This window comes from Cetorhinus maximus, chromosome 31 (assembly GCF_964194155.1).
Source record: "Cetorhinus maximus chromosome 31, sCetMax3.hap1.1, whole genome shotgun sequence".
Lineage (NCBI taxonomy): Eukaryota > Metazoa > Chordata > Chondrichthyes > Lamniformes > Cetorhinidae > Cetorhinus > Cetorhinus maximus.
Window position 1 is genome coordinate 21,154,478 of NC_135909.1, and position 24,660 is coordinate 21,179,137.

Below are 24,660 nucleotides of genomic sequence, written 5' to 3' on the forward strand. Positions count from 1 at the left end.
ACCCTTTTTGTCCCTTATTCAATTTTGTATCCATGCTGCCGCTACCCCTTTAATCCCAGCTGCTGGAATTTTACCAAGTTCATTATGTGGGACGTTTTCAAATCCCTTTGGAAGTCCAGACACACTTCATCATGCTCACTTCCCTGGTCAATGTTCTCTGACACGTCATCAAAGAGCTTTATTAAGTATTTCAGTGCTGATTTTCTGTTAACCAATCTGTGCTGGTTATCATTTATCAACTCATGTTCTACCGAGCGACAATGAATTTTGTTCTGGATTATTGTCTTTAAACGTTTCCCCAGCACCAGCATGAGACTAACTGCTCTGTAGTTACTGGGTTTATCCCTCTCCATTTTAAACGCAGATGTAACATGAACAACGTGCAGTCGTCTGGCTTCACTCCCATATCCAAGGAGGATTGAAAGATTGTGGCTCGAGTCTCCGCTATTTCCACCCTTCATTCCCTCAGTAATCCAAGGTGTATCCGATGCGGATCGAGCAGCTTTTCTACTGTCAGTGGTGCCAGCCTTGTGATAGTTTCCACTTCATCTATTTTCATCCTATCCAATTTCCCCACCAATGACATTAGCAGCATCCGCTTGTTTTGTGATGACAGGTTTAGTGCAAAGTTTACGAAGCAAATACCAGGGATGGGCCGGTTGTCTTATGAGGTGAGGTTGAACAGGTTAGGCTTGTATCGCCTGGAGTTCAGGAGAGTAAGAGGCAACTAGATTCAAACCTTTACGATGCTGAGGGTCTTGACAGGGTGGAGGTGGAGAGCACGTTTCCTCTTGTAGCAGAATCTGGAACTAGGGGTCACTGTTTAGAAATAAGGGGTCGCTCATTTCAGACAGAGTTAAGGATTTCTTTTCTATCTGAGGGTCGAGCGTTTTGGAGCTCTCATCCTCAAAAGCTGCTGGAAGCAGAGTCTTTGAATATTTTAACGGCAGAGTTAGATAGATTCTTGATTAACAAGGGGGTGGGGGTGAATGGTTATTAGGGGTAGGCAGGAATGTGAGGTTGAGGTTACAATCAGATCAGGCAGGGTCTTACTGAATGGCGGAGCAGGCTCGAGGGGCTGAGTGGCCTACTCCTGCTGCTAATTAGTTTGTTTGTCTGTTCTCATTTAGTGCGTCAGCCATGCCCTCTCCCCGCACAGGATCTCCAAATCAGCCCCTCTTTCAGTGACTGCCCTAATGCTGGTAAAAATTCTTCAGTGTTTTCGGTTGTTAGCTGCAAATCTTTTCTCATACGCTCTCTCTTCTGATCTAATTTCCTTTTTCCATCTCTCCTCTGCACTTTCTGTATTCTGCTTGGTTCTGTAATGTATTATGAATCTGACTATTATCATCGATCTTATTTGGAGTTTCCACAGAGCACAGGATGTGTAGGCAACAGCTCTCAGCTGTCCCAACATTTCACTGAAATGAGTTGTCTATTTAATTAAAGTTCTCGTTAGTTAGAGAGCTCCACTCCTTCCCTCTTGTACTTTTGCTGCAGAATCTCGGTTAAAATTACACAGCAGCTCCTTCCCCCTCTGCACTTAACCCTCACTTGCAAAAACTTGAAATTTTTAAGTCTTCACTCTGAAATTTACTCTCTCTGTGTTTGAGCTCACAGGTCACTTGAGTTCTTCTTTGTAATTTAATTGCTCCACGTAATTTACCTGAAAGTAAGGTTTGATTTTGAATATCAATTCATTTGCACTGTAATTCCAGTTTATTTCAATTCAATATATCAACAAACTACAAGTTTGCTCCTAGTTTCTATGTTTTCAAGGGAAAATCTAGAGGTGACTTATTTGTTCTGCAATAACGTGCCTGCTCAACTCAGGTCAATAAATCCTGTTCTAAACAGAACGCTTTATCCAGACAATACATCTACTTGATGAGCTGATGGTGCACGGAGCACTCAGCTTTTACTCACTGATCTTCACAAGAGTTGATTCAGTTTTGATGTTGACTTGTTCGCTGGTGTCGATTTACTCAGACTCTCCACCTGATTTCTGTGCTGTCCAATGAAGCTTTCTCAGCAGAGTTCTCAATAATAGCTTGACTTTTCCTCATAGGATTTCAAACTTGATGGTTTTTGAACTATGTTATCAAATGATTTCGTTTTGTAAACGTCACAATCGCTCTCATGATCAGGCAGAAAGTTTAACTGCTGGGTTTTCAAGCATCCGACAGCTTTATTTGAGATGTCATTGAGACAGGATTTTGAATTTGAATCCAGTCACAAAATGTTCCAATGAAGCTCAAGGTTCACTAGAGGAACAGCGCCTCATCCTTCAATGAGGAACTTTACAGCCTTCCAGTGTGAACATTCAGCTCAACAATATCGCTCTGTAAAAACTGCCAACATTCTGATTCCCTTCTGTTCGCAGATGTGGGTTTGAGCCTCGGTTTCACAGAGATGTTCTGAATTGATCTTTTACTTGACGTCACAAAGCGCTTTATTATTCAACACGTCTGTCCATTACAGGGGCTGATGGAAGATCCAATCAGTGAGGTGCGCATTCACCCTTTTAAAACATTATTTCAGGGGGTGTGAGCGTCGCTCGCGAGGCCAGTCTTTGTTACACATCCCAAATTGTCCTTGAACTCAGTGGCTTTCTCAGCGGGCAGTTAGGAATTAACCTCATATGTAGGCCAGGCCATGGAAGACATCAGTGAACCACCACTGAGATTAGCGTTTAATTGCAGGTTTTAATTATTGAGTTTAATTTCCATCAGCAACTATGGTGGGAAATGACCCCAAGTCCCCGGAATATTTCCACTGCTGCAACGTTTCCCTTTAGAAAGAGATGGAAATATCATGTCGAATGGACTCTAAGTCGGACCCGCATGTTATTGTGAACAGAAGTATCGAATCCAAGATCTTACAAGAAAAGTTGAAGCAAGCTGGCCTCATAACTTGGGCTGGAGAATCACATCAGTGATTCCAGGCAGAGCTTCTGCAAAATCACCGGAATAAGGCGGAAACAGTTGATAAAGTAACGACGAAGGTGGGATTCGACCCACGCGTGCATAGCACAATGGATTAGCAGTCCATCGCCTTAACCTCTCGGCCACCTCGTCATAAAAGATGGGTTATTAAACAGCCTTCTATACTTTTTTGCATCCATGAACCGTTGAAATAAATGATCCTCTTTGGTACAGGCCCTGAATATTCGGCCAGATGTATAAAGATGGAAACGTAGTTTATGTCATTAAAATAAATGTGCACCACAACAGATCCGGGACTGTTGCAAACCGACTGATGTGCAACACTTCAACCTAATATCCAACATGTTTCTACAGTGTGAAAACCCACCGCGGAACGACAGGAACTTACAAGCATTTGGTAGCAAAAAGAAACCCCTCCCAGCTCACTGCAAGCACCGGAACACAGCTAAAATGTGGTAAATTAAAATGAAACACTGGGGTTCCCAGCTCTGCTTGTCCTTTCAGTCAAGACTGAAACTGAGTGCCATCAGCCTCCCACGTGAATCCACAAGTAGACAGTTACCTCATTTAATGCATTAGAATAAATTCAGAGTCTCATGGCACGTAGAAACGTTCTTTAAACTTGGCATTCATTTATATCAGGTGTGTTGAAGTGATGTATTCCCTGCAATGACTTCCCGGGTGTTCAAACCTTGTCCTGATTTCCGGAACTGCCACCACCTCGAGCGCGAAAGAAAAAGCTGCATTAAGATGGGCTCGTCCGGGAATTGAACCCGGGACCTCTCGCATATTAAATCACTGGAAATCCCAAAGCGAGAATCATGCCCCTAGACCAACGAGCCACCCGCATAACAAAACGCCGTCAAGGAATCCTTTCATTGTCACACAAAGTGCACCAATAATATAAGCGAATTACAATTCATGCTGGAATTCTTTTCCAATGTTTTACAAACCCCGGGGACGACTCCAACCAGTGGAGAGTTTCCCGCCTTATTTCCTTTCACTTCAGTTTTGCTGGGGTTCCTTGATGCTACATTTGGTCAAATGCTTCTTTGAACTCAAGTGCAGTCTTGAGTTCGGCTGTTTTCTTCAGGTTTGGACGAAGGCTGCAATGAGGCCAGGAGCTGAGTGGCCCTAGCAGGAAACAAACTGAGCTTCAATGAGCGGGTTATTGCTGAGTACGTGTCACTTAATCGCGCTGTAGAAGACATTTTCCCTCACCTTCTTGATAAACGAGATAAGACGGATGGGGCGGTTTTTGCCGGTTGGATTTTTTTTGTGTGGACAAGACAGACCTGAGCAATTTCCCACATTGCCAGGTAGATGCCAGTCTTGTAGCTGTACTGGAACAACTTGGCGAGGAACGAGACTCTTTCTGGAGCACAGGTTTTCAGTACTGCTGCAGGAATGGTGTCAGGGCCCAAAGCCTTTGCAGTTACCCGTGCCTTCAGCCATTTCTTGGTTTCACTTGGAGTGAATGGAGCTGGCTGAAGACTGGCATCTGTGATGCATTTCCCCAGCTTTGTGCAAAAGCAAAACTGATGGAATCACATACGTGGCTCTATGAAGCTCATCTGCTAAGCGGTGAAAGGCGACAGTGTTTATCACAAGCGGGTTCCATTTATTCAGATACAGAAATGGTGCAAAAGTAGCCATGACCAAGTGTGATACACACACATTTTTCTGATCTGCAGTTAGATGTGCTCCCGCTGTGACGTTTACACACTCGTGAGTTGAGAAGGTGTAGGCGCTATCTGGTTGAGGTTATTGAGATGATTAATAGTTTTTAATGCGGAGAAATTATTTCCTCTTGTCGGGGAATACAGAACAAATGGATATTACCTTAAACTGAGAGTGAAACCATCATAAAGTGACGTCAGGGAGCAATTCACTCAAAGGAGGAAGAAAGCTGATTGTAGGACAATCCCTGTGTAGCGATTGGCCGAGAGATTATGGCAATGAACTGATGCTTCGTTGGGCTTTGCACCCCCTCTTTATGAAGGACAACTGGAAGGAACTGAAACGAGGTGTTGGCTGTCCTTGGTCATTATGCGATCATGTTCTCTAATATTAACGGAGGACTGCAGCTTCCTGTAAAACTAACATCCTTAGGTATCTGGGTCAATTCTGGCTCGATGAAAGTGTTTCTGTCAGCCGAAATAGCTCAGTTGGGAGAGTGTTAGACTGAAGATCTAAAGGTCCCTGGTTCAATCCCGGGTTTCGGCAACAGGTTGGAAATTCTTTTACCTGGGCAGCTGCTGCTCGTGTTATTTGCCAGCTGATATTGCCATCAGTTTTTGGAGATACCCAGTGCAGCTTCTGAGGGGAGGTGAGACTTGCCTTCCTCCAAAGCACACGGGCAGCTCTGTGCCCGCTGGTCCACGTTACTGGAATAAAGCTCGGTTTCACCTTTCTTGATAAAAACATCTGAAAAACCGCTGGTCAACTCAGCTCCCATTAAACTATGCTAACAACCGTGCAACTCTCATATGTTCCCAGCTTCTGGTCCATCGATCGGTCATTGGGAATTTCAATTCCTGAAAATCCGTCTGTTAATCCATTGCAATGGTGCTTCTTTTAACATTAACCAGGGGACCGTAATTGGAATCCAATTAATCCATTGTTTCCCTCTGTTTATTATTATTTCTTTGTCTCTGTGTCTCTCAGTGATTAGGTCGAGAAATGAGCTCGCCTCAGTCATGCGGCGGACGGAGCTCATGAGTATTACAAATATTTAACCTTTCCTTTTAAATTCAGATCCGAATTTATCATTGAAACACAGGAAATGCTGCTTAACCTGCTCCAAGGGCACTTCTATGACTCACTGAAACAACATAATTTGACCTTTCAGTAAGCTCTTTGTGTGCAGCCGTTTCTGGGGGTCTCCCTCAGTCACGAATATTGGAATCGGATCTTAGTTTTCTGCGTGTTTAGTGGGAAGCCCAATATGTCATCTGCTTTACAGAAGAAGTCGACAGTGACCTGGAGCTAAGTTTCTTAGTGAGCACCCTGTTCCGAGCGGGATGGGAGGAGTGCGCCCTTGGTCTAGTCCCACTACTCCACAGGTCGCAACATTGGCTCAAATGTTCATTTCACTCACCAAAATGGCCAATTATTTACCTTCACCAGTGTTCCCGAGAATAAAAGAGGTTTAAAAGTGGATTATTTCAATAAACCATAAATTTGTTTGTTTATTGTAAAAAAAAGGTATTTTCGAATAGAAAAATAAAGCTTATGAACATTCAGTATGGATCTGAAATTATGCGAATTAATCTTTCGAGATACCATAAGTCACACACACACACATACACACACACACACACTCTCCCTCTCTCACAAACACACACACACATACGCTCTCCCTCTCTCACAAACACACACAAACACACACACACACGTTCTCCCTCTCTCACAAACACACACAAACACACATACACACACACACTCATAATAGAAAACCATGATATTAAAAAGAGAAATAGGGGAAATTAAAGCAAAATGATGGGGATGTTGAAAATCAGAAACAAAAACAGAAAATGCTGGAGAAAATCAGCTGGTCTAACAGCATCTGTGGGGAGAAATAAATACAGAGTGAACGTTACGAGTCCTTATGATCCTTCTTTAGAAAGGGGACAATTTTGCCAAACATTACACGTCAATGGATCAAGGCAAAGGTCAGGGTGTGCAGTCCTTGAGATGGGGTCAGTGTTCCACAGTAGCTCCCCCAGCACTGATCCGTGACAACATCAAGCAGTTGGTCCTTCTCTTCTCAAAGGAAAAAAAAGTCCACTTTTTAAAACACAGTCTCCGAGGTATGTTTTCTTTCAGAACCATGAAAACCATGTGACCCTATTTGTACACAGCCCTATCGGGTCGAAATGTTCACAGCCTGATTTCAACATGGAGTTGTAGGCTTGTCTGAAAGAACATTCAGACTGGCAGAGCTGGGGGTGGCGGGGTGGGGGGGTGGTGGTGGGTCCGGGAGGCGAGTGTGGTGGCAGTTGGGGGGATGCAGTGAGGACAGGGACGTGTTGTGGGGGTAGATGATGGTGGGTGGGGCGGGAGGGTTACAGCTTCATATTACTTGACCATATTTTAGCTGTGTTATAGGAGTTGCAGAAATTCAGCTTTAATTCGACTTAGTAAAGAAGCTCAGGGGGAATTAACGGTCAGGGAAGTTAGGCAGCGCTCACTTCAATTGCTGGTCATCACATGTCCAAGTGACAGTTTCTCAGGGCAGTAAGAGTTGGGATGGGGTTACTTTTGGCAGAAAGTGTTGAAGTGGCATTTTCCTGCGACAGAACTGACAGCCAAGAATGTGGGTAAATTAACAGAAAGTCCAACCAACTCATCCACACAGTCAAGCTGGTGAATCGAAATGACTGGCGACCTGGCTCTCACCCTGGTCACTCGGTTCTCGGACTCCTGCAATGTTCCGATGAAGCTCAAGGTTCACTGGAGGAACAGCGCCTCATCCTTCAATGAGGAACTTTACAGCCTTCCAGTGTGAACATTCAGCTCAACAATATCGCTCTGTAAAAACTGCCAACATTCTGATTCCCTCCTGTTCGCAGATGTGGGTTTGAGCCTCGGTTTCACTGAGATGTTCTGAATTGATCTTTTTCTTGACGTCACAAAGCGCTTTATTATTCAACACGTCTGTCCATTACAGGGGCTGATGGAAGATCCAATCAGTGAGGTGCGCATTCACCCTTTTAAAACATTATTTCAAGGGATGTGAGCGTCGCTCGCAAGGCCAGTCTTTGTTATACATCCCAAACTGCCCTTGAACTCAGTGGCTTTCTCAGCGAGCAGTTAGGAATCAAACTCATATGTAGACCAGACCAGGGAAGACATCCGAGAACCAGCACTGAGATTAGCGTTTAATTGCAGGTTTTAATTATTGAGTTTAATTTCCATCAGCAACTATGGTGGGAAATGAACCCAAGTCCCCGGAATATTTCCACTGCTCGAATGTTTCCCCTTAGAGAGAGATGGAAATATCATGTCGAATGGACTCTAAGTCGGATCCCCATGTTATTGTGAACAAAAGTATCGAATCCAAGATCATACAAGGAAAGTCGAAGCGAGCTGGCCTCATAACTTGGTTTGGAGAATCACATCAGTGATTCCAGGCAGAGCTTCTGCAAAATCACCGCACTAAGGCGGAAACAGTTGATAAAGTAACGACGAAGGTGGGATTCGAACCCACGCGTGCAAAGCACAATGGATTAGCAGTCCATCGCCTTAGCCTCTCGGCCACCTTGTCGCAAAATATGGCTTTTTAAACCCCCTTCTATACTTGTTGCATCCATGAACCGTTGAAATAAATGATGCCCTTTGGTACAAGCACTGAATATTCGGCCAGATGTGTAAAGATGGAAACGTAGTTTATGTCATTAAAATAAATGTGCATCACATCAGATCAGGGACTGTTGTAATCCAACTGATGTGAATCACTTCAACACTTCAACCTAATATCCAACATGTTTCTACACAGTGTGAAAACCCACCGCGGAAAGACCGGAACTTACAAGCATTTGGTAGCAAAAGGAAACCCCTCCCAGCTCACTGTAAGCACCGGAACACAGCTAAAATGTGGTAAATTAAAATGAAACACTGGGGTTCCCAGCTCTGCTTGTCCTTTCAGTCAAGATTGAAACTGAGTGCAATCAGCCTCCCACATGAATCCACAAGTAGACAGTTCCCTCATTTGATGCATTAGAATAAATTCAGAGTTTCATGGCACGGAGAAACGTTCTTTAAACTTGGCATTCATTTATATCAGGTGTGTTGAAGTGATGCATTACCTGCAATGACTTCCTGGGTGTTCAAACCTGGTCCTGATTTCCGGAACTGCCACCACCTCGAGCGCGAAATAAATAAGCTGCATTAAGATGGGCTCGTCCTGGATTTGAACCCGGGACCTCTCGCATATCAACTCAACGAAAATCCCAAAGCGAGAATCATGCTCCTAGACCAACGAGCCACCAGCATAACCAAACGCAAACAAGGAATCCTTTCATTGTCACACAAAGTGCATCAATCATAAGCGAATTACAGTTCATGCTGGAAATATTTTCCAATGTTTTACAAACCCCGGGGACGACTCCAACCAGTGGAGAGTTTCCTGCCTTATTTCTTTTCACTTCAGTTTTGCTGGAGTTCCTTGATGCCGCATCAAAAGCTTCTTTGAACTCAAGTGCAGTCACTTGCACCTCACGTCTTGAGTTCGGCTGTTTTCTTCAGGTTTGGACTAAGGCTGCAATGAGGTCAGGAGCTGAGTGACCCTGGCAGGAAACAAACTGAGCTTCAATGAGCGGGTTATTGCTGAGTAAGTGCCACTTCATCGCACTGTCGAAGACATTTTCCCTCACCTTCTTGATAAACTAGAGAAGACTGATGGGGCGGTTTTTGCCGGTTGGATTTTCCTGTTTTTTTTTGTGGACAAGACAGACCTGAGCAATTTCCCACATTGCTGGGTAGATGCCAGTCTTGTGGCTTCACTGTAACAACTTGGCGAGCGGCGAGGCTATTTCTGTAGCACAGTTTTTCAGTACTGCTGCAGGAATGGTGTCAGGGCCCGAAGTTTTTGCAGTTACCCGTGCCTTCAGTCATTTCTTGATTTCACTTGCAGTGAATGGAGCTGGCTGAAGACTGACATCTGTGATGCATTTCCCCAGCTTTGTGCAAAAGCAGAAGTGAGGGAATCACATATGTGGCCCTAGGAAATTCGTCAGCTAAATGGTGAAAGGCGACAGTGTTTATCCCAAACGGGTTCCATTCATTCAGACACAGATTTGGTGCAAAAGTAGCCATGACCAAGTGCGACACACACACATTTTTCTGATCTGCAGTTAGATGTTGGATATTAGGGTGAAGTGTTGAAGTGATTCACATCAGTCGGTTTACAACAGTCCCTGATCTGACGTGAGGCACATTTATTTTAAAAACATAAACTACATTTCCATCTTTACATATCTGGCCGAATATTTAGGGCCTGTACAAAAGAGGATCATTTATTTCAAAAGCTTGCTCATGCAAAAAGTATAACCGAGAGTATAACCAATGACTGCTAATTCATTGTGCTTTACACGTGTGGGTTCGAATCCCATCTTCGTCGTTACTTTATCAACTGTTTCCGCCTTATTGCGGTGATTTTGCAGAAGCTCTGCCTGGAATCACTGATGTGATTCTCCAACCCAAGTTATGAGGCTATTTTGCTTCGACTTTTCTTGTAAGATCTTGGATTCAATACTTATGTTCACAATAACATGGGCATCCGACTTAGAGTCCATTCGACATGATATTTCCATCTCTCTCGAAGGGGAAACATTGGAGCAGTGGAAATATTCCAGGGGCATGGTTTCATTTCCCACCATAGTTGCTGATGGAAATTAAACCAATAATTAAAACCTGCAATTAAACGCTAATCTCAGGGCTGGATTACTGATATCTTCCCTGGCGTGGCCTACATATGAGGGTGATTCCTAACTGCCCGCTGAGAAAGACACTGAGTTCAAGGACAGTTTGGGATGTGTAACAAAGACTGGCCTTGCGAGGGACGCTCAAATTCCCTGAAATAATGTTTTAAAAGGGTGAATGCGCACCTCACTGATTGGATCTTCCATCAGCCCCTGTAATGGACAGACGTGTTGAATAACAAAGCGCTTTGTGACGTCAAGAAAAAGATCAATTCAGAACATCTCAGTGAAACCGAGGCTCAAACCCACATCTGCGAACAGAAGGGAATCAGAATGTTGGCAGTTTTTACAGAGCGATATTGTTGAGCTGAATGTTCACACTGGAAGGCTGTAAAGTTCCTCATTGAAGGATCAGCCGCTGTTTCAGTTCCCTCCAGGTTTCCAGTTTTTCTTGATAGAGGGGGTGCAAAGCCAATTGCTCCCTGACGTCACTATTAAATGGCTTCACGCTAAGCTTAAGGTTTTATACATTTGTTCTGTATTCCCCGACAAGAGGAAATCGTTTCTCCGCATTAAAACCTATTAGTCATCTCAATTACCTCAACCAGATAGCGCCTACACCTTCTCAACTCACGAGTATGTAAACGTCACAGCGGGAGCACATCTAACTGCATAACAGAAAAATGCGTGTATCGCACTTGGTCATGGCTACTTTTGCACCAAATCTGTATCTCAATGAATGGAACCCGTTTGGGATAAACACTGTCGCCTTTCACCGCTTAGCAGATGAGCTTCATAGAGCCACGTATGTGATTCCCTCAGTTTTGCTTTTGCACAAAGCTGGGGAAATGCATCACAGATGCCAGTCTTCAGCCAGCTCCATTCACTCCAAGTGAAATCAAGAAATGGCTGAAGGCACGGGTAACTGCAAAGGCTTTGGGCCCTGACACCATTCCTGCAGCAGTACTGAAAACCTGTGCTACAGAAATAGTCTCGTTCCTCGCCAAGTTGTTCCAGTGAAGCCACAAGACTGGCATCTACCCGGCAATGTGGGAAATTGCTCAGGTCTGTCTTGTCCACAAAAAAAACAGGAAAATCCAACCGGCAAAAACCGCCCCATCAGTCTTCTCTAGTTTATCAAGAAGGGGAGGGAAAATGTCTTCGACAGCGCGATCAAGTGACACTTACTCAGCAATAACCCGCTCATTGAAGCTCAGTTTGTTTCCTGCCAGGGTCACTCAGCTCCTGACCTCATTGCAGCCTTCGTCCAAACCTGAAGAAAACAGCCGAACTCAAGACTGCACTTGAGTTCAAAGAAGCATTTGACCTAATGTAGCATCAAGGAACCCCAGCAAAACTGAAGTGAAAGGAAATAAGGCGGGAAATTCACCACTGGTTGGAGTCGGCCCCGGGGTTTGTAAAACATTGGAAAAGATTTCCAGCATGAACTGTAATTCGCTGAAATTATTGATGCACTTTGTGTGACAATGAAAGGATTCCTTCACGGCGTTGTGTTATGCGGGTGGCTCGTTGGACTAGGGGCGTGATTCTCGCTTTTGGATTTCCATTGAATTAATATGCGAGAGGTCCCGGGTTCAATTCCCGGACGAGCCCATCGTAATGCAGCATTTTCTTTCGTGCTCGAGGTGGTGGCAGTTCCGGAAATCAGGACCCGGGAAGACATTGCAGGGAATGCATCACATCAACACACGTGATATAAATGAATGCCAAGTTTAAAGAACGTTTCTACGTGCCATGAGACTCTGAATTTATTCTAATGCATTAAATGAGGGAACTGTCTACTTGTGGATTCACGTGGAAGGCTGATCGCACTCGGTTTCAATCTTGACTGAAATGACAAGCAGAGCTGGGAACCCCAGTGTTTCATTTTAATTTACCACATTTTAGCTGTGTTCCGGTGCTTGCAGTGAGCTGGGAGGGGTTTCTTTTTGCTACCAAATGCTTGTAAGTTCCGGTTGTTCCGCGGTGGGTTTTCACACTGTGTAGAAACATGTTGGATATTAGGTTGAAGTGTTGAAGTGTTTCACATCAGTCGGTTTGCAACAGTCCCTGATCTGTTGTGGTGCACATTTATTTTAATGACATAAACTACGTTTCCATCTTAATACATCAGGCCGAATATTCAGGGCCTGTACTAAAGAGGATCATTTATTTCAACGGTTCATGGATGCAAAAAGTATAGAAGGCGGTTTAATAGCCCATCTTTTGTGACGAGGTGGCCGAGAGGTTAAGGCGATGGACTGCTAATCCATTGTGCTTTGCACGCGTGGGTTCGAATCCCACCTTCGTCGTTACTTTATCAACTCTTTCCGCCTTATTCGGTGATTTTGCAGAAGCTCTGCCTGCAATCACTGATGTGATTCTCCAAACCAAGTTATGAGGCCAGTTTGCTTCGACTTTTCTTGTAAGATCTTGGATTCGATACTTTTGTTCACAATAACATGCGGGTCCGACTTAGAGTCCTTTCGACATGATATTTCCATCTCTCTCTAAGGGGAAACATTGGAGCAGTGGAAATATTCCGGTTCATAGTTGCTGGTGGGAATTAAACTCAACAATTAAAACCTGCAATTAAACGCTAATCTCAGTGGTGGTTCACTGATGTCTTCCCTGGTCTGGACTACATATGAGTTTGATTCCTAACTGCCCGCTGAGAAAGCCACTGAGTTCAAGGACAGTTTGGAATGTGTAACAAAGACTGGCCTTGCGAGCGACTCTCACATCCCCTGAAATAATGTTTTAAAAGGGTGAATGCGCACCTCACTGATTGGATCTTCCATCAGCCCCTGTAATGGACAGACGTGTTGAATAATAAAGCGCTTTGTGACGTCAAGTAAAAGATCAATTCAGAACATCTCAGTGAAACCGAGGCTCAAACCCACATCTGCGAACAGAAGGGAATCAGAATGTTGGCAGTTTTTACAGAGCGATATTGTTGAGCTGAATGTTCACACTGGAAGGCTGTAAAGTTCCTCATTGAAGGATGAGGCGCTGTTCCTCCAGCGAACCTTGAGCTTTATTGGAACATTTTGTGACTGGATTCAAATTCAAAATCCTGTCTCAATGACATCTCAAATAAAGCTGTCGGATGCTTGAAAACACAGCAGTCAAACTTTCTGCCTGATCATGAGAGCGACTGTGACATTTAGAAAACAAAATCATTTGATAAAATAGTTCAAAAACCATCAAGTTTGAAATCCTATGAGGAAAAGTCAAGTTATTATGAGAACTCTGCTGAGAAAGCTTCATTGGACAGCACAGAAATCAGGTGGAGAGTCTGAGTAAATCGACACCAGCGAACAAGTCAACATCAAAACTAAATCAACTCTTGTGAAGATCAGTGAGTAAAAGCTGAGTGCTCCGTGCACCATCAGCTCATCAAGTGGATCCATTGTCTGGATAAAGCGTTCTGTTTAGAACAGGATTTATTGACCTGAGTTGAGCAGGCACGTTATTGCAGAACAAATAAGTCACCTCTAGATTTTCCCTTGAAAACATAGAAACTAGGAGCAAACTTGTAGTTTGTTGATAAATTGAATTGAAATAAACTGGAATTACAGTGCAAATGAATTGATATTCAAAATCAAACCTTACTTTCAGGTAAATTACGTGGAGCAATTAAATTACAAAGAAGAACTCAAGTGACCTGTGAGCTCAAACACAGAGAGAGTAAATTTCAGAGTGAAGACTTAAAAATTTCAAGTTTTTGCAAGTGAGGGTTAAGTGCAGAGGGGGAAGGATCTGTTGTGTAATTTTAACCGAGATACTGCAGCAAAAGTACAAGAGGGAAGGAGTGGAACTCTCTAAATAACGAGAACTTTAATTAAATAGACAACTCATTTCAGTGAAATGTTGGGACAGCTGAGAGCTGTTGCCTACACATCCTGTGCTCTGTGGGAACTCCAAATAAGTCTGTTGATAATAGTCAGTTTCATAATACATTACAGAACCAATCAGAATACAGAAAGTGCAGAGGAGAGATTTAAAAAGGAAATTAGATCAGAAGAGAGAGCGTATGAGAAAAGATTTGCAGGTAACAACCGAAAACACAGAAGATTTTTTACCAGCATAAGGGTAGTCACTGAAAGGGGGGCTGATTTGGAGATCCTGTGCGGGGAGAGGGCATGGCTGACGTACTAAATGAGAACATACAAACAAACTAATTAGCAGCAGGAGTAGGCCACTCAGCCCCTCGAGCCTGCTCCGCCATTCAGTAAGACCCTGCCTGATCTGATTGTAACCTCAGCCTCACATTCCTGCCTACCCCCAATAACCTTTCACCACCCCCCCTTGTTAATCAAGAATCTATCTAACTCCACCGTTAAAATATTCAAAGACTCTGCTTCCACCAGCTTTTGAGGAAGAGAGCTCCAAAGACGCTTGACCCTCGGATAGAAAAGAAACTCTGTCTGAAATGAGCGACCCCTTATTTCTAAAGAGTGACCCCTAGTTCCAGATTCTGCTACAAGAGGAAACGTGCTCTCCACCTCCACCCTGTCAAGACCTTCAGGATCTTAAAGGTTTGAATCTAGTTGCCTCTTACTCTCCTGAACTCCAGGCGATACAAGCCTAACCTGTTCAACCTCACCTCATAAGACACCAGGCCCATCCCTGGTATTTGCTTCGTAAACTTTGCACTAAACCTGTCATCACAAAACAAGCGGATGCTGCTAATGTCATTGGTGAGGAAATTGGATAGGATGAAAATAGATGAAGTGGAAGCTATCACAAGGCTGGCACCGCTCACAGTAGAAAATCTGCTCGATCCACATCGGATACACCTTGGATTACTGAGGGAATGAAGGGTGGAAATAGCGGAGAATCGAGCCACAATCTTTCAATCCTCCTTGGATATGGGAGTGAAGCCAAACAACTGCAGATTGTGCATGTTACATCCGTGTTTAAAATGGAGAGTGATAAACCCAATTACTACAGAGCAGTTAGTCTCATGCTGGTGCTGGGGAAACGTTTAAAGACAATAATCCAGAACAAAATTCATTGTCGCTCGGTAGAATATGAGTTGATAAATGATAACTAGCACAGATTGGTTAACAGAAAATCAGCACTGAAATACTTAGTAAAGCTCTTTGATGACGTGCCAGAGAGCATTGACCAGGGAAGTGAGCATGATGAAGTGTGACTGGACTTCCAAAGGGATTTGAACAAGTGCCACATAATGAACTTGGTAAAATTCCAGCAGCTGGGATTAAAGGGGCAGCGGCAGCAATATACAAAATTGAATAAGGGCCAAAAAGTGTAAAGTTGTGGCGAGCTCTGTTAGCTCAAACGTTAGCTCTGTTTCTCTCTGCACAAATGTTGCCAGGGCTGCTGTGTTTTTACAGCACTTTCTGTTTTATTGTAAATTTTAATAACTTCCAGCCTACATTCAAGTTTGCTGATAACACTAGGTTAGGTGACATGGTTAGTAGCATATGTGGGAGCAGCAAGTTTCAAAGGGTCATTGACAGATGTGAGTGCATAAAACTCGGCCGGTGGTGGTCAACACTGGGAAGAGTGAGGTCATCCATCTTGAACTAAAGAAAGATCCGAAAATTTCCTAAACAGTCAGAATCTTGGGACTATGCCAGAGGAGCCGAGAGTGAGAGCTGAGTGAGACCAGAGGGTGGAGAAAGAGTCTGCATAGATATGTAGATGCTCAAGTGAGTCGGGATAAAATGGAAGTACAATGTAGTAAAATGTGAGGTTGCCCACTTCTGCAAGAAGCATAGGAGAGAGGAATATTACTTAGATGGAGAGAGACTGCAGAATCCTGTGGTACAGAGGGATCCTTGTACAAGAATTACAAAAAATGTTTAGATGACATTGCGGAATGCTGCAGTACAGATGGATATGGGTGCTGCTGTATAAGAATCATTGAAAAAAAGTTATCATTTAGGTGCATCAAATACTTAGGAGGGCATGTGGAATGTTGGTCTTAATTGCAAGGGGACTGGAATAGAAAAGCGGAGAAGCCTTGCTGCAACTGTACAGGGCATTGGCGAGACCACACCTAGAATGGTGCTGATTTGGTCTGATTACTGAAGGATGGACATACTTGCATTGGAGTCAGTTCCAGAGAAAGGTTACTGGGATATTCCTTCGACTGAGGAGGTTTTCGAATGAGGAAGGGTTGATCAGGTTGGATCTAGACTGACTGCAATATGTTAGAGATAGACATTCAGTTCGAGCATAAAGGTCATATACATGCTGGTTATCACCTCAAGTAAGGCCAATAAAGACGGAATGAGTGATAAACTGAGCACGTTAAATTCCCATCGGCTATTAATAGGTAAAACAAGACAGGAAACAATCAGAGGCAGTCAAATAATAATTTAGTGCAATCTGTACCGAAGGAATGAAATTATGATAATTATGGTTAAGTATTAATATGGTTAATATTATTAATAATGCGGATGGAATTGCATAAATTAAGCCAGTGATTAAGAAGGAATGACAATTTCTGTCCAGATAATGATGAACTGTATATTTGGTGCGATGCTGTCTCCGCTATGCTGATAGTTTTGTCCTTCTCGGTGGTTCATGTCACAGGGAGGACGCTGCTGATCAAATAAAGATGACGAATTACTGCAGGGTGTCCTATAGTTCGGAAAACCTGCGGCTAAGCTCCCCATCGAGTCACTCATCATCCTGACTTGTAAATATATCGCCGTTCCTTCACTGTCGCTGGGTCAAAATCCTGGAACTATCTTCCTAACAGCACTGTGGCTGTACCTACACCATACGGAACGCAGCGGTTCAAGAAATCAGCCCACCACCACCTTCTCAAGGGCAACTGGGGATGGGCAAAAAATGCCGGCCCAGCCAGCGAAACCAGCATCCCGTGAATTAGCTTTAATATGACCTTCACGATATTGTTTCCATTTAAGAGGATGATTTTTTCTATTCAGTTAATCCTACAGCGATAGTGAATAGGAGGTGCCCACTCAGGCCATTTGCGCCTGTGACAGTTCTTTGTGGTCAATGGGCTGAGGGAATTGGCTCGGATGTGTTGACAGCATTTTCAGCTAATGTCCGTCTGTGAATATTTGTTGAAGATTGAATTTTTGCAGGAAGCTGATGCAAATAACGGACATGATTGTGGGCAACAGAAAATGCTTCCTTTTGGCATTAATGAGAATATAAATAGCAGAGGATGGTTTCAATCCATCGACCTCTGGGTTATGGGCCCAGCACGCTTCCGCTGCGCCACTCTGCTGCTTGTCCTTTAATGTCTACTGTTCCATTATGGTGTTAGAGTGTTTCCCATGTTTAGAATATATTTCCTGCTGTGGAATTGTGCTCTCTGGTGTTGAGAAATGTTCTTTGTTGTTGTGTAAAATGCTTCCCTGCAGTACAAACGTGTTCCCGGTTGTATAAATATGATGGCCGAGCCAACGAATCTCATATCCATTGAATTTTAAAAAAGTTCCGCTCTGTTGCACTTCTCGGCTCTGGCCAGTAGATGTCAGCACACTCAGAGAGCGTCAGATCAAACAAGAACCGTTCACATTTTAATGGACGGCGCAGGGAGGTATTTGGAATTATTAACGGTGAAGATGACATTTCATAATATTTTGTTTTACCAAGCAGAAGTTATAATGTTATGCTGAAACGGTCAGATTGTTGTTTTGTATTTGAGAGTGAGATACATTCTTCACTGGCCTTTTGTGGCCCATTTTGTGAACGTGGGATTCAATATCTATGTCACTCACTGGTACTGTGTGAAACTGAGAGACATTCTGAACCTGTCAGTCTTGGTTACTGTATGTGAGTGTGGAGACATTGTCAGTGGAACTACCAATATGTTTGGATTCATTCTGTAACAGTCACTCTCTTGGACAGTATATTTGTGTTATATTCCATTCCTATCTGTATCAGTATTTTCTGAGACAGAGAGAGGTGGGTTACATTGTGAAACTGTCAGTGGAACTGTATGTGGAAGGGTTTTGCTCTATCAGTCAGCTTCTGGTGCTGAAAGTGAGTGTTGGAGTCATTCTGTGTCTCTCATTCTCTGGTACAATATACCTGTGTCATATTCAGACTGCATATTGCATTTTCCTGTATTGTATGAGTGTCTGGACACTTTTTGAGCCTGCCAGTAGAACTGCAGGTGTGCAAGTGCTTTGTTCTCAGTCACTTTCTGCTAATACAAATGAGTTTGGGACTCATTCTGAATCTCTTAATGGTGTGTGTGTGTATGTGTGTGTTTAACTCTATCAATCAGTACTTCTATATGTGAACGTGGAAACCATTCTGAATCTGAAGTCTTTGGTGCCCTTTTTTTATTAATTCGTGGGATGTTGGCTTCGCTGGCTAGGCCAGCAGTTATTGTCCATCCTTAGTTGCCCTTGAGAAGGTGGTGGTGAGCTACCTTCTTGAACCACTGTAGTGCATGTGGTGTAGGTACATCCTCAGTACTATTCAGAAGGGAGTTCCAGGATTTTGACCCAATGCCGGGAAGGAACCGCAATATATTTCCAAGTCAGGACTTTGAGTGTAGTATCCACTCTGTATCCGTTACATACATGTCAGACTCTCGTAATGTGTGTGAGCATAAGATTCAATACAGATCTGTCAATGGCACTCTGTATCTGTGATATTGTAAAATAAGTGTGGGAATCATATGTTTCTTTCATCACTTGGTTCTGTTTGTGAGCAAGAGATTCATTCTGTATCACGTCTGTCAAACTTTGGTATTATAAAAAAATGTGAGGTTCAACTGGTGTTTTCCAATCATCGGTATTGTATGTGAAAGTGGAATTTACAGTGCGTGTGTTAGTGTGTGATCTTGCATTTGTATCCATCAGCATCTGTTACTCTATGTGATGCTTGGACTCTTTCTAAATCTCTCAGTGGTACAATTGGTGTGTTATATTTCTTTAGTATCACTCAGATTCAGCTATTGTGAGTGAGTGCAGTGACCAGCCTGTATCTTTCAGCATCTGGCACTGAAAATGTGCCTGAGAATTATTCTCTGGTTCTGTGTGAGTGTGGGATTCATTATATAACCTTCAGTCTCTGGGACTAATTATAAGTTTGGATTCATTCCACATACATTTCCAGCAGAACAAAAGGCCACTGATATGGTAGGTTTAAAGCAAACAATGTGTGTCAGCTTTGGCTGGGTATTAAATCTCTGTCACTGTGAACACAATTGTGAAAGATAATGTATCCTTCAATCTGATCCTGGATTGGTCCGCAAGTGTAACTCCAGCTTGTACGAAACAATTTGATATGTGACATTGTGTCTGATTCTGAGTCAGAATTTCCACACAAATGCAAAATGGAGCTCAGTTCTGAATTGGTAAAGTATCTTTAATTTGACACTGTGTGAGGATTGAGAATTAGCATGTAGTTTATAGCTCAATTCATTCTCATCAAATTAATATTGTATCTCAGTTTCATAATCAGGGTGAGTTTTAACTAGAATCTGAGTTTGGACCTCAGGTTATACTTACTTTCAGAATATCTCAAACTGATAATGCACTTGAGGTTTGGATTTGCATCTAATGTATGTGTCAGGACAACCTGTGGGAATTAATACTGCATTTTATAAACTAATGATGTGTGCAAATATTGGACCGGTGCTTAACATGAATCTCAGTGTACATTATTAAGGTTAAGCCTGTAAACTTGAAACTGGAAACATGCATCAGTTTTATTGGACATTTAGTGTGTAGCTGAGGCTGTCCTATTGTGGGATTGACCTGCTAAAAATTGGATCGTGGGTGAGAATGTGGACTACCCGTCTGTGGTTCTGAGTCGAGGTAACATGGAAACAACGTCTATCTCTCCTGCACTGTTTGATTGATGGATGGAAAGTGTGATTCTGAAACTATTTCTGCTGTCTGAGACTGTGAAATTGATGTCCTGTCTGTGTCTCTGCGCTCTGTCAGTGATAATGTACGGACTGTGTGGGAGGAGCTGGCGGGAATCTTCATTCTAGCTTGGCTGGAGGAAACACCATATTTATTCTGGTTCCTTCAATTATTTGCCTGTTGGAAAAAAGTCTATTTTAGGACTCAAGTACAGGTGGGGTGGAAGATACAGATTCCATTAGTTTGACCTCTATAAATAATCATTGTGAATGTTTTGAGAAACTTTAGTCAGGCTCAAGCTCTGATTGGTCAGTCCATTCTCAATCCAAATCTTCAAACAATCGGAGAGCCAGGTAGAAGGAATCGGAAGTGCGGATTCGTTTATATTTTCAAACTCTAAAAGCCCGCCAATTTGATGTGGAAAAAAGATAATAGCCGAACGCCTTAATTTCCAGGCAATTTTAATCTCACACTTTAGGAGCTGTAATATTGCATTTTGCGTCACAGAATCCTGGCGCTATTTTAGGAACAGATTAAATTTGTCAATCTCTTATCTGTAACTGGCGGTAACAAAGCAGTGATTTAAAACAGAGCCAATCTCAGCTCACTGGAAACGCAATAACATAGATTACGAACCGACTCCGGCACACAGGCTTCATCGGGACAGAGAGAAACGGCTGATTTCTGATCCTGTCCCCTGAAAGCGGCCGGGAATGTTACAATCGGAAGAGCGGAGCGCTCCAACAGCCACACGCTCAGCATAGCTGCTCTTTCTCATGAGCCTGTGAACACGGCCCGCGGGGAGCTGCAGCCCAGCCCGGGAGGAGCGAGACTTGGCTTTGTCCTGGGCTCTACCGCCGGTCTTTCTACAATCTTACACACACTTACACCACGAATGAAGAATTCCTCCCGCACTCACCCTTCCCCAATCTTCTGGGGAATGTAGTCGGCCACTTCTGAATGGTCAACGTGTTCGGAATCTCATTGGGTGGCTTTTGTAACCAACCACAGAGCAGCCTATTTCACCAACTTTCAATGATCAATGAGTAAATGGGCCGCAGATTGATTGAGCCAAACTGGCAGAGGTGAAACAGGTTTACAAATTGAAAATAAGCGCCAATGTATTTGAGTGTGGCTGAAAAAAGAGACATGTCAAAGCTTTTCCTTCTGCATTCAACAGGACACTCCCAAGAAAACCAATATAAGGGGAAGATAACAATTTATACTGATAGAGAATATACTTCAGGGTGGAAAGTGACGGTCTTAGGCCCGGTCATGAGCTTGTGTGATACACAGCGCGAAATGATCTGATCAGGGGAGCCATTACCCTGCAGGATGCCTTTGATGAGCCCGATTTCAGCATCAAGCTTGCACGGTGAGCAAATGGCTCGGGCCCTGTTTACAAGGTTACCGATAAGACCAATCTTACAGAGCGTGGGACTGTAAGAATCCCAACGCGTAGAATCCCCACCAGTGAAGGTCGGCTTGCGGTAAACCTGGTAGAGAATCCTCTGGAAGATTCCTCAACTAGTGTGTCAAGGGAGGGGAGATATTTTGACTGCTCCATTTCATAGGTGAATTTGAGCGCAGGATGGAGCCCATAAAGACATGTAAGGAAATTGTTACATGCAGCTGCGGATATAAATATAGCAAACGTATCATCCACATATCGGAAATATGCGAGAGGGAGGGGGTGAGGCGTCTTTCCACCCTGGGCCCGAATTTTACGATCGAAAAACGTGAGTGATGAAAACGTTAGATCTACTTTATTTCGTTAGTCCTTTATTTTCTTGTTGGAAATCTTGCCACACTTTCTGTTGTTCTTTATCTCATTTTGGAAACCACAGAGATTACCTCCGCGGGCCCGGAATTGTGGTCTGACCACGGGTAAGGCTGAAAATAAATCACTTCTGAGATGGCCGGGAATCGAACCCGGATCAACTGCTTGGAAGGCAGCTATGCTCACCACTATACCACCATCGCACACTTCTTCAAATTACAGTCAGCATTTATAGTACCGCGAAACACACTATATCTTTGACATCTTGTGTCCGATTAATAAACTGTTTTGCAATAATTCTTCACCATATTTATGTTGTTTCACACTCATTTGAAATGTCCCCAAAGAAGTTACCTCTTTGCACGTCTCACGTTCAGATGGCACCAGTCCACAATAAATTGGCTCCTGCTGTTTCTGTGGACATATCGAGACAGGAAAAGGTCTGTTGCTGCCCGGGGAACAGGCCGTGAAACAGACAAAGATAGTGACCAACTACAACGGCCCCATGTAGATATCCACAAAGTACCGAACAATAAAAAAATGCAACTTATCCTGAAAGTTCACTCACTTTCTGATACTGCGTGTGAGTGTGGGATGCTGATGCTGAGTGTGGAACTCAGTCTGGATCTGTCAGTTTCTGGTGTTGAATGGGAATGTGGGAGTCACTCTCAATATCTGGGACTCTTTGCAACATATTCTGCATCTGTTAGTCTTTGGTGCTGAATGTGAGAATGGGTTTAATTCTGTCACTGTCAGGCTGTGGTAATCTGTGTGAGTGTTAGATACATTGAGTAACTCTGAGTCCTGATTTTGCCCACAACGTTGTCCTTCCCTAATTGCACTTGTTAATAGAGCATTTAAATGGGCTGTGGCTCTGGGGTCTGGAGTCAAATGTCGGCCAGACCAGATAAAGGACATTAGTGATGGGTGGATTTTGACGACAATCGACAATGGTTTTGTTAAAAGAAAAATACTGCGGATGCTGGAAATCCAAAATGAAAACAGAAAATGCTGGAAAAACTCAGCAGGTCTGTCAGCATCTGTGGAGAGAGAAACAGAGTTAATGTTTCGAGTCTGTATGACCCTTCTTCAGAGCTAAAGAGAGGTACAAATGTGATGACATTGATACTGTTTAAGGGGTGGAGCAGGTGAAGCTGGATAGAAGGTCAGCGATAGGTGGCGGCTAAGGAGAAATTGACAAAAATGGCCTGGACAAAAAGGCAAAGGGAGCGTTAATGGTGGTGATAAGGGCTAAAGGAGGTGCTGATAGTGGCGTAAAGCTAAGAAAGCAGAATGTGTTAATAGCAGAACAAGGGTAAGCACTCTGTGAAAGAACAACATGGAACAAGTAACAGATGGCCCTTTTGGGGGAGGGGGCAGTGGTTGGGGAAAAAGGATGGATAAAGGGGTAAAAAGGGAATAAAATAATGAATAAAAATGAGGATAAGTGGATAAAAAATAATTTAAAATAAAATGGGGATTGAAAGAGGGGTGAAGATAGAGGAGAGAGTTCCTGGCCTGAAGTTGTTGAACTCAATGTTAAGTCCGGAAGGCTGTTAGGTGCCTAATCGGAAGATGAGGTGCTGTTCCTCTAGTTTGCGTTGGGCTTCACTGGAACGTTGCAGGTTAAGGACGGATATGTGGGCATGAGAGCAGGATGGTGTGTTCAAATGGCAGGCGACAGGAACAACTGGGTCATGCTTGCAGACAGACTGAAGGTGTTTCACAAAGCCGTCATCCAGTCTGCGTTTGGTCTCTCCAGTGTAGAGGAGGCCGCATTGGGAGCAGCGAATGCAGTAGACCATATTGAAGGAGGTGCAAGTGAAGCCCTGCTACACCTGAAAGGAGTGTTTGGGCCCTTGGACGGTGAGAAGGGAGGAGGTAAAGGGGCAGGTGTTGCACCTTCTACGATTGCATGGGAAGGGGGCCAAGGGAAGGGGATGAGTTGTTGGGAATGATGGAGCAGAAGACCAGGGTATCCATGAGGGAACGGTCCCTACAGAATGCTGACGGGAGTAGGGGGGTGGTGAGGGGAAGATATGTTTGGTGGTGGCATCATGATGGAGTTGCTGGAAATGGTGAAGGATGATCGCTTGAATGCGGAGGCTGGTGGGCTGAGAAGTGCAGACAAGGGGGGGGTCCTATCATGGTTCTGGGGGGGAGGGGAAGGTGTGAGGTCAGAAGCTGGGGGAGTTGGGTCAGACACGGTTGAGGGGCCCTGTCAATCACAGTGGGGGGGAAAGCTTGGTTATGGAAGGAGGGAGACGCGTCAGAAGCGGCGTTTTAGAAGGTGGCATCATCTGAACAGATGCGACGGAGTTGAAGGAACTGAGAGAATGGGATGGTGTCCTTACAGGAAGCAGAGTGTGAGGAGCTGTAGTGGTCAGTGGGCTTGTAATGAATAGTGATGGACAGTCTATTACCAGAAATGGAGACAGAGAGGTCAGGGAAGGGAAGTGTCGGTGATGGACCATGTGAAGATGATAAAGAGGTGGAAATTGGAAGCAAAATGGATACATTTTTCCAGGTCCAGATGAGGCCATGAAGCGACACCGAAACAGTCATCGATGTGGTGAAAAGAAGAGTTGTGGGAGGGGGCCTGAGTAGCACTGGAACAAGGAATGTTCCACACAGCCCATAAATAGACAGGCGAGGTAGAGGTCAGTACGCCA

At 43.8% G+C, this 24,660-nt stretch overlaps 6 non-coding genes across 6 annotated transcripts; 2 read left to right on the top strand and 4 right to left on the bottom strand.

Annotated features, from left to right (window-relative positions):
• Window positions 1-2,996: 2,996 nt before the first annotated feature.
• On the bottom strand, window positions 2,997-3,077 carry trnas-gcu (transfer RNA serine (anticodon GCU)). The gene has a single exon. It is a non-coding gene; the product is annotated as a tRNA-Ser (tRNA).
• Window positions 3,078-3,697: 620 nt separating this feature from the next.
• trnap-ugg (transfer RNA proline (anticodon UGG)) lies at window positions 3,698-3,787 on the bottom strand. Its single transcript is given in 2 exon segments — window positions 3,698-3,733; window positions 3,752-3,787. It is a non-coding gene; the product is annotated as a tRNA-Pro (tRNA).
• Window positions 3,788-5,098: 1,311 nt separating this feature from the next.
• On the top strand, window positions 5,099-5,171 carry trnaf-gaa (transfer RNA phenylalanine (anticodon GAA)). Its single transcript has one exon. It is a non-coding gene; the product is annotated as a tRNA-Phe (tRNA).
• A 2,961-nt stretch (window positions 5,172-8,132) lies between these two features.
• trnas-gcu (transfer RNA serine (anticodon GCU)) lies at window positions 8,133-8,214 on the bottom strand. Its single transcript has one exon. It is a non-coding gene; the product is annotated as a tRNA-Ser (tRNA).
• A 4,385-nt stretch (window positions 8,215-12,599) lies between these two features.
• trnas-gcu (transfer RNA serine (anticodon GCU)) lies at window positions 12,600-12,681 on the top strand. Its single transcript has one exon. It is a non-coding gene; the product is annotated as a tRNA-Ser (tRNA).
• Window positions 12,682-22,119: 9,438 nt separating this feature from the next.
• trnag-ucc (transfer RNA glycine (anticodon UCC)) lies at window positions 22,120-22,191 on the bottom strand. Its single transcript has one exon. It is a non-coding gene; the product is annotated as a tRNA-Gly (tRNA).
• Window positions 22,192-24,660: the final 2,469 nt, after the last annotated feature.